We start from the raw sequence: 12,817 nt of genomic DNA, 5'->3' as shown, positions 1-12,817 counted from the left end.
ATCAAATAACAATAGAGAAATATGATGCCAATGATGCAAAAAATTATCACTATACCAGCGATACAATGAAGTTAGTACTTGAGAGCCCCCTTGATAATACGACTATCGATTCTATAACTCGGTCTCTCAATAATCATCTTGAGATTTGTAAAATAGAAAATCTATCAAGATCATACCTTTGCCTTACGCATATTAAACTTAAGCTAGATGATGGCGATCATGCATGCCTCAAGTTGGAACTCGTTTCTTGATATCGCCTGCTTGGTGAAGTATTGTGAATTTCTCCCCATACTCTACTATGGGAAAGACTCACTTAGGAATATCTTGACATGTCCATCATCACCAAATGAACATAAGCTTCAAGTATATGATATCTTCGAGATGACTCGTCTTGAACTTGTCTTGTCATCCTTGAATCATTTATTCTTTCTTCATTTATGAAGATGTGTTGGAGGTAGATATGAAAGATCATTCAATTTTCTTCTTCAATACATACTTGCCATAGCATCAACCCTCTCATGGTCAATCTTTGGATAACTTCTTGAATAACAACTTGGTCAGCACATAATTTTCTTCGTTTTCTTCTTATTTTCAACCTTGGAGCTAAAGTATGATTCAAGGATGTGGTAGCTTTTTGTAATTTACTCCGTTGTTTCAGGTCGCTCCGCTGAAGATGCCCCACGGAAGGAAGAATACATGGCCGGAGCCCGGACGGCGCTCGCGTCATGCCATTTGCATCACTGCTCTTACCAGTTTATCATCTGCCACGCCTCGCATCCATCACATCTCGTCGTCTCCTTCCCCGGTCTTTCGATGCTCACTCCTACGCCGTGGCACTCTGCAGGCAAGCGCGAATCTATGTCCTCGTCGAGAGCAGCCACCCACCCAATCGAGGCCCTCCAGCTCCCCCCCCCCCCCCCCCGTGTCCTGCCACCTTATCCGTCCATCCACGCGCCTACCGTGTTTATCTGCGTGCGTCCCGCTTGCTTGGCAGATTGCTCCTACTGCTGGCACGTTGGAACGCGTACGTGCACTATGCGATAAACCTCCCCGGAGAGAAACATGCTGGCCCGCCTAGCTGGCTGGTGACCTGGTGTACGAGTGATTTGATTGATGCGTGAATGCTTCAAACTGAGCAATGTTTTCCTTTCTATTTCTAGTTTGAAGCATGGGTCGATCGTAGTTGCGGTATCAGAGCTTAAAACAAGCCATATATAGATATTGTCAATAAGTAGATGGGGATATTTTCGCTTTCATGTTTCTCGCGAGCTTTTTGCTTAAATCACGGCATAAGGAGCAGTTTCTACTTATTTCTATTCACTAGTAAGTTGTTTTTCATTGCATTCTCTTCCCAAGGTAAAGATAGGAATACGCCTCCTTTACAGGGTAGAAGGCGGTTTTATAATTAAGTGATGCTTATTTCCCTTTCGTTCGTTTGATCGTCACAAAAACAACACAAAATTGACTTCCCATACTCATGGCACAAAGGTGCAATAAAAAATAATATTAAAAAATATTAATATTAATAAACAGATATTCGATGTGTGCCACGTTCATGCACGCTCCAACCAGAAAAATTAATCAACCAAAATTCTGGCTCCTTGTAGCATGAACTCCCTTTAGAGTTTCTGATCAAGGGGGCGGCTATATGGAATCCACTCCCCTAGGTAGCATGATATTTTAAAAAAAATCAAAATGAGCAAAAATACACATAGATGAATCTATGAACATGTAAAGTTTGGTTGAAAAAAGGTATTATATTTGGGGATACACAAAAATATGGCACTAAGTAGGCATCAAAATCGTTTTTTGTCTTCACTTTTTTCATTTTTGTGTAGGTCGCATGTGAAAACACAATTCTATAAAATAAACTAAATGTAAATACTAAACATCTATAAGTTTTTGGTTATACTTTTAAGATACTATTAGATGAAAAAATGGAGCTTTTTGAATTTTCAAAATACTCCCTCAAGCACGATACCCTTTGGAGTTTTTTAATCAACCAAGCCGTAGATCTTCAAGGCGGAAGAGCTGGAACGTACGCATGACAAGTGCCTTAAAAAACAAAGGAATAAGTGAATCCAAAGTGGGTTGTTTTCGCCCCATACCTCACAATCAAATAGGCTCTAGTTCTCCATGTTGGCATCAGATTGGAATGCCAGTCAGATTGGAGTGCGAGAACAAACAGTGGTACGTGCTGGTGTGGGGCAATCCAGTGCAACAGAACATTTGTGTGATGATGGTGAAAGTGAAACCACCTGTGGGTCTGTTGGTCGGTGCGCGGGCAGTGCAATCTTGTCTCGGCGCGCCCTGTGAGTGACAAATATGCGTACGTGCCTTGGTAGTGCCAAGTGCCAACTCCAGAGAGCAGGTAGCTAGCTAGCTAGGCTAGAACACCAAGAAAAGCTTAGAGGTAGCGATGGCGGGACATGGCGAAGAGTTCGACGAGGGAGAAGTGTGGGACGTACTGCATGACCGGAGCAAAGAAACTACTCTCGCCGACTTCACTCCTCCGATGAGGAGCAGAAGAGCCGTCGGCAGCAAGAACAAGGGCGCCGCCGTGCCCAAAGACGACAATGACGAGGGCACCGGTGCAAGCGCGAGGAAGGGCAAGAGGCCACCGTCGTCGACGACGGCGCCGGTGGCCATCCCGGACTGGCGCTCGTCGGGGCATAGCGGCGTCGACGGCCGGAGGAGTGGCCAGGAGGAGGAGCACGATGAGGAGGCAGGGGAAATGCTGCCGCCGCACGAGTGGCTCGCGAGGAAGATGGAGAAGATGAGCACGGTGCCGGCAGCGTCGTCGCCGGAGATGGTGAGGGGAAGGAGCAAAGGGAGGGAGATGAGGAAGTTCAGGGACGCCGTGCTGCCCAAGACCGCCTTCTCCGAGCACTAGAAGATCGAGGCGCGCAGCATCAAACTTGCCACAATCTAATGCATGCCAGGGCTAAATAAAAGCTTGAATAAGTAAGTGGTTCACATAGCACAGGATTGCATGCATGCACGCGATGTAACCTCGAGTGCTGGTACCGTCTCACTAATTTACTACTGAATCCATTCTCCATCTATGCATTTTATTTTGGGTGTGTCTTTGTCTGACTGAGATTTTCTTAAGTCTCGGTCACCTCAAAAAAGTGCAACTCGGTCTAGTTGTACATTTCTAGCAGAAAAGTGCAATTACACTTTTTATTTTTTAATTAATAGTTGTAATGCATGTACAACTTAAGTTAAGCTGTCTGCTTCCCGTACATTTTGTACGTGTAACTTTTTTACTGCATGATTTATACGCAATTTATTGTATTCTTGTTTGATATTTCTCTTCTGCTTAATGATCTACAGTACATGTGGGCAGCATGCTTTGCCAAACAAAATGCAGGCAGCATGCCATGCATCTTTATCCTGTTTTTTTTTTTTTGAGAATCCCTTGTTTTAGTTTTTCTGGGTCTTCATTTGCATTGCTAGTCTCATTTCCCGGCCCGTTCGACACCTTATGGGCTTAATCTTTCAGCTTTTTGGTCCTCTCTCGCTGCTGGTTTGAGTGCAAGAAAAGGCCCAGATACTAGTAGTTTCCTTTCATTTCAACGTATTTTTTTTGGTTCACGGGAGAAGTAGGTAGAACAAAAACATATTGGCTATTAGGTTTCTACTATATCCCTAAAAAAAGGTTTCTACTATACATAGCAGTTTGTACGGAGTGCACTAGTTACTTTCCTTGAGGCTTTTTTGGACAAATTCTACCGCATCCCAATGTTTCCCAAACCTTTTTCCACAAAATTAGTTCAGCATACAAATTTGCAGAGAACTGCCAACAGTGCAGCTGACAAGTGAAAATTGTCACCAAGTGTGGCAGACTACTACTAAAAAGGTGTGGTATAAGATTAAAAAAAATGCATGAAGAATTGGCAAAATATGCCATGAAAATTTTATGCAATAGAACAGATAAATATAGAAGGCAAACATATACAAGATTATCATTAGTAAAGTTTAGTACTCGACTAACTAGTGATAATTATCAAAGCAAAACAATATCAAAAGCGCAGTTGGTAACTAGCCAAAGCCCCCTAAAAGTACCATACATTGCAATAATAAACAAAGAAGTGTGTCGAAACATGTCCAAGTTAGGTTCTTGTGACTTGTGAGGGTGCCAATCATAAAGAACAAATATGAAGCAGTCAAGAGTTCCATTAGATAGATCGATGCCTTTCAAAAATTTCAAGTTCGTAAAAAAATTGAGACTTCTGAATTCTGATGACCAAACGTACTCAGAATCCAATTAAAGGAAGGTGTTTACCTATACTGCTATCTGGTACAGACGTACATTGCACGTGACTTAGCATTTCCAAAAGTTCCTTGGCAGAGTTAGGAGGAGCAGCCAAGCAGGACCCACGCAAGTACACTGGAGCTTGGCTCAGGGGAATATACTGCCGGGAGCCTGGAATATGCAGTGAATATTGAAGAACACCACGAGAAATCGCTAAAGCAACAGGACACAAATTTATTTCCACAAATGTATGAGCCAGTGCCGATGGGCTTCCGCATACTTACATTTAGATATGTTTTTCGCTATCGATGGAAACGTTGCCTCTATTGAAAGAATATTATGACTTTATGAGACACCAAAGTGTTAAACACGGGGTTTCACTCCAGGTTGGTTCTCTTTGATTAAATGCCTCTTGTGCATATTATCTCACTTAAACGCATACCGGTCTAGACCACCTAATCATCGTGGTAAAACATGTATCCAATATTTATAAGAAAATCGTTGCGGTCTATTATTCAAAATTGTTGAAAAACTTCAACAGTCATGCAACAAAAGATTCAAGGTATGCATTGGATCTCCATACATTGAGTAACATGTTCATGAATAGGTCGCGTCATACACAATGACAATAAACAAATATAAACAAAGAATGTTCACTACTACACAAAAACATGCTCACATCTTGAAAATTAAAACAACAACCCCTCGGGACATGTACAAAATGTGTGTGACATGATGCCAATATGTACAGAACAAATAACATATATGTACTTTAAAAATGTCTAAACACCATTGTGCAACATAAAGAAATCTCGATTTCTCCTATCCTTACCCTCATTGCCAACTGTTGTGGGTATACTTTATACGTATATCAACGGCATGGCCTAGATCCGGCAAGTCCGGGTGGCCCATAGTTGGTGATGAGGCATGTGCCCTATCGGGCGGCCCAGTTGCTGTAGATCCTGAAGGATGAAGTCCAACCCAGGAACAGGAAGCCGGATCTCAACCGACCTACGAAGGAGGCCGGATCCGTGACGGCCCATGAAGTATCCGGATCCAGCATGTTCTTAGAGGAAGGCGGATCCTTGACGTACACGGCAGGACATTGTACCGTAGTTAGGCAACTTGTATTCCGGCTAGGACTCTCCATGTAAACCCTAGATCCGTGCGCCTTTATAAGCCGGATCCTGGGAGCCCTAGGGGCACAACCACAACTAATTGTAACAACGCGAAAGCGCCCAGATAATTCCAGACAAGCAGCAGTAGGCCCCCGTCATCGTGCAGGTGGTCCGAAGCTGGGTAAATCGCGTACCACCGGCCCGTGTGCACTCCGCCCTATGGCCCCTACTTCTTCTCCCCTCGTGAGGATCCCTCCTCCGAGGTACCGTCGATTAGGCAACGACAGCTGGCGCCCACCGTGGGGCCTCGCGGCGTCCGGAGGCCGGAACCGGGAGGGTTCCGCCATGGGAAGCTTCGACGACACCATCGCTGTGGGGCGCGTCCTTTACGCCGGAAATCTGCCGATCGTCCCTCCGGATGAATGCTGGATTCCGGCTAAGACTGACCCCGTCAAGCTCTCCATCGTCCCAGTTGGCGGCATACACATCTTCATCGGGGAAACCGTCGATTCCGACGGAAACCCACTGGTAAGTAGCGCTGACGCGACCGCCGCCGAGCAGGACGCAGTCGCGAAGATCCGATCTGAGACGCAGGAACTTCCCAAGGAAGATTCCGCCTTAGATCTGAAAAAATCAAAACCCACCCAATCCGCCCCTAATTAAGCAGGAAGTAAAGGTGGAAGACCAATGCAGATCCGCCTGGGTCTCCCAGGTGTTAGAGAAGCAAAGGTGTCACTTCGTGCACTTCTTGGCCCATACCGCCGGAATCGCCCCTCAAGAAGCCGGAGCTGGTCCCAAGCAGGTCGAGGCACCGGAAAACAACGCTGCTCCGGATCAGCAAGAGGCTGTCAGAGAAAGCGGAAATCCGGTTGAAGAGTCGATCTTGGGTAACCTAAGCCCAATTTCCGGGGACACCCTGATATGGGGTGGCCCGATCTTCTCAGTAAGCAACGGTGGTGATGATGATCACGGGGTGATGGCAGCGGAGAAACACGACGATGAAGTGGATGATAACTTGTATGACGCAACGAGATCTCTCGATTGGTCCCTGTCGCCAATGCAACAGCTCTCAACCCTGCAAGATATTCGCAACTCCACACACTTGCGCACGTAGCCGCCGACCACGAAGCGGTAAGTTGCAATCGTCTAAGTCCCAATGGAACAGCAGATCACACAAGACTTTTTCAGGATCTACACAATATCAAGCAATATGGTGTAGGGATTCAATAGTTTTGCTAGAGCAAACAACTAAGAACTAGGGTTTATCTTAAACGTGGTCTAAAGCAACTAGGGGGCGTCCTGGGCACTTATATAGGTGTCCGGGACGAGTTCTGGTCGAAAAGATACAAGAATAACCGACCCGAATAGATCTGGTCGAGACAGACTCGGACCGGTCCGGTCCGGAATCCGGTTGACCGGGCCGTGGACCGGCCGGTCCGGTCGGTGGTCCGGTCAACCGGCGGCAACCGGAAACCGCGAAGCTTCCGGTTTCGCCCGTACGATGCACTCCCTCCGGTTGGCGGCCGGTTGGCGGCCGGTTGACCGGGCCAGGGACCGGGCGGCCCGGCGTGGGGGCCGGTCTGACCGGGCGCTGGACCGGCCTGGACTTCTTCTTGTCTAAAGCAGCTAGGGGGCGTCCTGGGCACTTATATAGGTGTCCGGGACGAGTTCTGGTCGAAAAGATACAAGAATAACCGACCCAGAATAGATCTGGTCGAGACAGACTCGGACCGGTCCGGTCCGGGAATCCGGTTGACCGGGCCGTGGACCGGCCGGTCCGGTCGGTGGTCCGGTCAACCGGGCGGCAACCGGAAACCGCGAAGCTTCCGGTTCTCGCCCGCACGATGCACTCCTCCGGCTGGCGGCCGGTTGGCGGCCGGTTGACCGGGCTGTGGACCGGGCGGCCCGGCGTGGGGGCCGGTCCGACCGGGCGCCGGACCGGCCTGGACTTCTTCTTCTCCTCTCGCGCATTCCTCCCGCTCCTCCCTCGCGCGTCCATGAGATATCTTCATGTCCAGCTCCTTGTCCAGCCTTCACGTCCATCTTCACGTCCAGCCTGCTCCTCTCCTCCTCGTGCGATGCTTGTCTCCTCTTCATACCTCGATGATACATAAGTAATAGGATTTAGGTAGTATAAAGTTCTCATCAATCAAGGTATCGTTTAGGAACAAGTTCACCTGTTGTTTAAGTAGCTTCGCACGAGCTCTTGTAATTGGTCCAATCCTGACTTCATTGGACTTGAGCTTCACAGCAGGTTCATCTTCGCTTGGTAATGACGGAGGTAGTAGTGAGGTAGGGATGTCCTCATCATCTCCCCCTTCAAAAGGCGTCGACCCCGACGCTCCAAGGTCTTCTCCGTCATATGGTGTCGATCAGCAACATTGAAAGAATTACCGACACCAAACTCATCCTCCGGAAGATCTATCGAGTATGCATTATCATTGATCTTGGCAAGCACTTTGTAAGGACCAAGCACCACGAGGCTTCAACTTAGACTTCCTCAGCTTCGGGAACCTATCCTTGCGAAAATGTACCTGCACCAAATCACCGAGCTTGAACAACATCTCTTTGCGCTTCTTGTTCATCCTTGCAGCATTGCTCTTGCCTTTCTTCTCGATCAACTCTTTAGTCTTCACATGGATCTTACGCACAAAATCTGCCCTCTTGGATGCCTCCATATTAACTCTCTCATGTATGGGCAAAGGCAACAAGTCAAGTGGAGTAATGGGTTTAAAACCATACACCACCTCAAAAGGACACAGCTCCGTGGTAGAATGTACCGCCCGTTGTAAGCGAACTCCACATGCGGCAAACACTCTTCCCACTCCTTCAGGTTCTTCTTGATCATGGATCTCAACAATTGTGACAATGTTCTATTCACCACTTCAGCTTGACCATCGGCTTGGGGATGACAAGTAGTGCCGAACAGACAGCCTTCGTCCCAGCCTTTCTCCAAAGCGTCTTCCGTAAGTAGCTCATAAACTTCACGTCACGATTAGAAACAATAGTCTTCGGGACTCCATGTAGACGTACAATCTCCCCGAAAAACAGGTTAGCAATATGCGACGCATCGTCGCTCTTGTGGCAGCAATAAAGTGTGACATTTTAGAAAATCTGTCCACTACCACAAATATAGAATCATGGCCTCTTTTAGTACGCGGCAAACCCAACACAAAATCCATACTAATATCTTCCCAAGGTGTAGTAGGTGCCGGTAACGGAGTATACAAACCGTGAGGCTTCAGCTTGGACTTGGATTTGTTGCAAGTAATGCATATCCTCACATATCTATCCACGTCCCGCCTCATCTTTGGCCAATAAAAATGATCAGCGAGCATGAGTAGCGTCTTCTCACGCCCAAAGTGACCCATCAAACCTCCAGCATGTGATTCCTGCAATAAGAGCAAACGCACAGATGATTCTGGAACACATAGTTTGTTAGCTCTAAACAAGAACCCATCATGTATGTGATATTTTTCCCGTGCTTTACCAAGAGCACATAAGCGATATGGTTCAGCAAAATCATGATCAGTAGCATACAAATCACATAGTATCTCTAAACCAGGAATTTTAACATCAAGTTGAGTTAATAGCATATTCTTCCTAGATAGAGCATCAGGCAACAATATTATCTTTTCCCTTCTTATGCTTAATAATATATGGAAAAGACTCAATGAACTCAACCCACTTAGCTAGACGCTTATGCAAAGTAGATTGGGCTTTCGGATATTTCAAAGCTTCATGATCGGAATGTATGATAAATTCTTTTGGCCACAAATAATGTTGCCAAACCTCAAGAACTCTAATTAAAGCATACAATTCTTTATCATATATTGGATAGTTCAACTTAGCACCGGAAAGTTTCTCGAAAAATATGCAATTGGGCGACCCTCTTGCATCAACACACCACCAATTCCAATACCACTAGCATCACATTCAATCTCAAATTGCTTATTAAAATCAGGAAGTGCAAGCAACGGTGCAGAAGTTAACAATCGTTTCAGTTCATCAAAAGCATGATCTTGGGCAATGCCCCACTCAAATGCAACACCCTTTTTAGTCAATTCATTCAAACGTGCAGCAATAGTAGAAAAATTGGGCACAAAACGGCGATAAAACCCAGCTAGACCATGAAAACTTCGTACTTGACTCACATTCATGGGAGTAGGCCAATTTTGAATAGCTTCAATTTTAGACACATCTACTTCTACTCCATGCTTAGAGACAACATAACCCGTAAATATGACCTTATCTTTGCAAAATGTGCACTTCTCAAGATTACCATAGAGTTTACTATCACGCAACACTTGCAAAACATGTCGAATATGTATAATATGATCAGATTCATTGCGGCTGTAGATTAATATGTCATCAAAATACACAACCACAAACTTGCCAATAAAATCACACAAAACATGGTTCATCAGTCTCATGAAAGTGCTAGGTGCATTAGTCAAACCAAAAGGCATTACTAACCACTCATATAAACCAAATTTTGTTTTAAAGGCGGTTTTCCACTCATCCCCTTCTTTCATCCTAATTTGATGATAACCACTACGCAAATCAATTTTAGTGAAAACAGCAGCACCACTCAATTAATCTAACATATCCTCTAAACGGGGAATAGGGTGACGATATCGAATAGTAATGTTGTTGATCGCTCGACAATCTACGCACATACGCCATGTACCATCTTTCTTAGGAACAAGAATAACAGGAACAGCACAAGGACTAAGGCTTATGCGGATATAACCTTTGTCGAGTAGCGCTTGTACTTGCTTCTTATCTCCTTCGTTTCTTCGGGGTTCGTTCTATATGGTGCCCGATTGGGTAGCGAAGCTCCGGGAATCAAGTCGATTTGATGCTCAATACCTCGCAATGGTGGAAGTCCTGCGGGTACCTCGTCCGGAAATACGTCGCCAAATTCCTGCAAAACATTAGAAACACCAATAGGAAGAGGGGTCATGTCGTTAGAAACCAAAACCGTACCCCTGTACAAGAGCACAAGAGGCATGGCTGTAGGATCCTCACTAAATTCTCTCATGTCTTCTTTGGTAGCTAATGAGACTAAGGAATTCACTCTCTCACTTTTCGTTATATCACTCACAACATTACAATTCTCTTGCCTATCTAATGAAGCATCCTCCAAGTTGACTTCAATTTTCTGACGAGACTCATTAACAATTTGCTGTGGTGTCATAGGCTGTAAATTAATTTTCTTGCCCTTGAACTCCAAGTGATATGTATTAGCACGGCCATTGTGTTGCACGTAACGGTCATAGAGCCAAGGCCGTCCCAATAGTAGGTGACACACCGTCATAGGAACAACATCAAAATCAATGCAATCCTTATACGGTCCAATAGCAAACTCAACACGCACCATGTGGTTTACCTTCATCTCACCATTGTCGCTCAACCACTCGAATATAGTATGGATGCGGGTGCGGTAGATACTTCAACTTCAGCTTGGTACATAACTCCTTGCTTGCTAAATTGCGGCAACTCCCACCATCAATAATGACCTTGCAAGCCTTGTCAGGACCAACTAAAGCTTTGGTTTGGAACAAATTGCAGCGCTGAGTAGATGCACTAGGCAACACATTAAGAGCACGCTGCGACACAACAATGGTGCGAGCCTCAGACGGATATGCATCTTCACCATCAGTGTCATAATCATCATCTTCTGGAGCATTAGGATCAACATCATCTCCAGTCTCATATTCATTGTCCTCATTGATAACCATGACTTTGCGGTTAGGACAATCTCTCTTGAAGTGACCCTTGCCACCACATGTATGACAAACCATATCACGGTTACGCGCAGCAGACACATTAGAGCCACTCGTACTTGTAGCAGATTCGGACTTCTTTGTGTTAGACACATTGGAGACCGGTTTACTAGGCGGAGTAGAGTAAGGTGCAGAGCGCGTCGAAGGCGCCGGCGCCGAAGATGGTACCGTGCGGGGTGTGAAGCACCCACCTCCTGTAGCTCGACCTTTGACCTTTGCTTCGTCGACCAACCGTGATTCAGCTTCTCTTGCATGATGTAACAATTGATTCATATTGGTGTAGCTGTAGTGACGAACAATGCCTTTGATATCATACTTCAAACCGTTGAGGAAACGCTGCATTGTCATCTCAAGAGACTCACGGACACGGCCACGCTGCATAAGCATCTCCATCTCCATGTAGTATTCATCCACAGTCTTCACACCTTGTCTCAATAGAGTTAGCTTATCATATATATTCCGCAAGTAATTTGTAGGCACAAAGCGAGAAGTCATTGCCTCCTTCATGGCACGCCATGTGCGTATAGGCTGGTCACCATCTTCTTCGCGATTACGAACAAAAGCATCCCACCAACGCAAAGCGTAGCCATCAAACTCGGAAGAAGCAAGCTTGATCTTCCGGTCTTCAGTATAATGGGGATGTAAGCTCCATAACTTCTCAATCTTGAGCTCCCAAGTGAGGTATTCTTCAACATTAGCTCCTCCTTCAAACTTGGGTATAGAAAACTTGGGCTTACCCAAGCCATCTTCCTCATCTTCACTACAAGAAAAGTTGCCATGGCCGACGAAGTTGAAGTCGCGCCGTGGTTGCTGGTGTACCATGGCCGATGATTTTGGTCCCTCCGTGGTGCATGTCAAAACTTTTTTTTTCTCGTTTTTGAGGCCACCTAGCCCGACGAAAGCGGCCAAAACGTCGCGTATGGTGGCCCGGGACGTGGTGCATCGCGAATTCTCGGGTTCGCCGGCCGAGTCAACGCAAATCCGCACCGCCGAGGGATGTAGGGCCCGGATGGCAGCCTCTCCGGCATTGTTTTTTTTCTCGATCGCGCCATCTCGTTCAACGTTCTCCGATCGAGCCGTTTACGATGCGGGATCATGCGTCCCGCATGTCATCCTCTATGAACCAAAATTCTTTCTATTCTTGGATTTTTTTGACCCCCGATTTCCGGCTACTTCCTTTTTCTTTTGATCCCTTGCCGCCTTGGAAACGTTGAGACCGCTGCCGCTAAATGGGACCCGCATGTCATCCTCTATGTGCAATCAACTTTCTTTTCTTGGAGTTTTTTTTGGCACCTCAAATTTGGTCACTTGCCTTTTTCTTTCGATCCCCTCCCGCCTCTCAAACGGTGATACCGCTGCTGCTAACTGGGACCCGCATGTCATCCTCTATGCACTATAAAACTTTCTTTTCTTGAATTATTTTTGGCACCTCATATTTGGTCACTTGCCTTTTTCTTTCGATCCCCTGCCGCCTCTCAAACGGTGATACCGCTGCTGCTAAATGGGACCCGCATGTCATCATCTATGTACTATAAAACTTTCTTTTCTTGGAGTTTTTTTTGGCACCTCAAATTTGGTCACTTGCCTTTTTCTTTCGATCCCCTGCCGCCTCTCAAACGGTGATACCGCTGCTGCTAAATGGGACCCGCATG

Source organism: Lolium rigidum, chromosome 7 (assembly GCF_022539505.1).
Source record: "Lolium rigidum isolate FL_2022 chromosome 7, APGP_CSIRO_Lrig_0.1, whole genome shotgun sequence".
Taxonomy (NCBI): Eukaryota; Viridiplantae; Streptophyta; class Magnoliopsida; order Poales; family Poaceae; genus Lolium; species Lolium rigidum.
Note: the sequence above shows the minus strand (reverse complement) of the source record.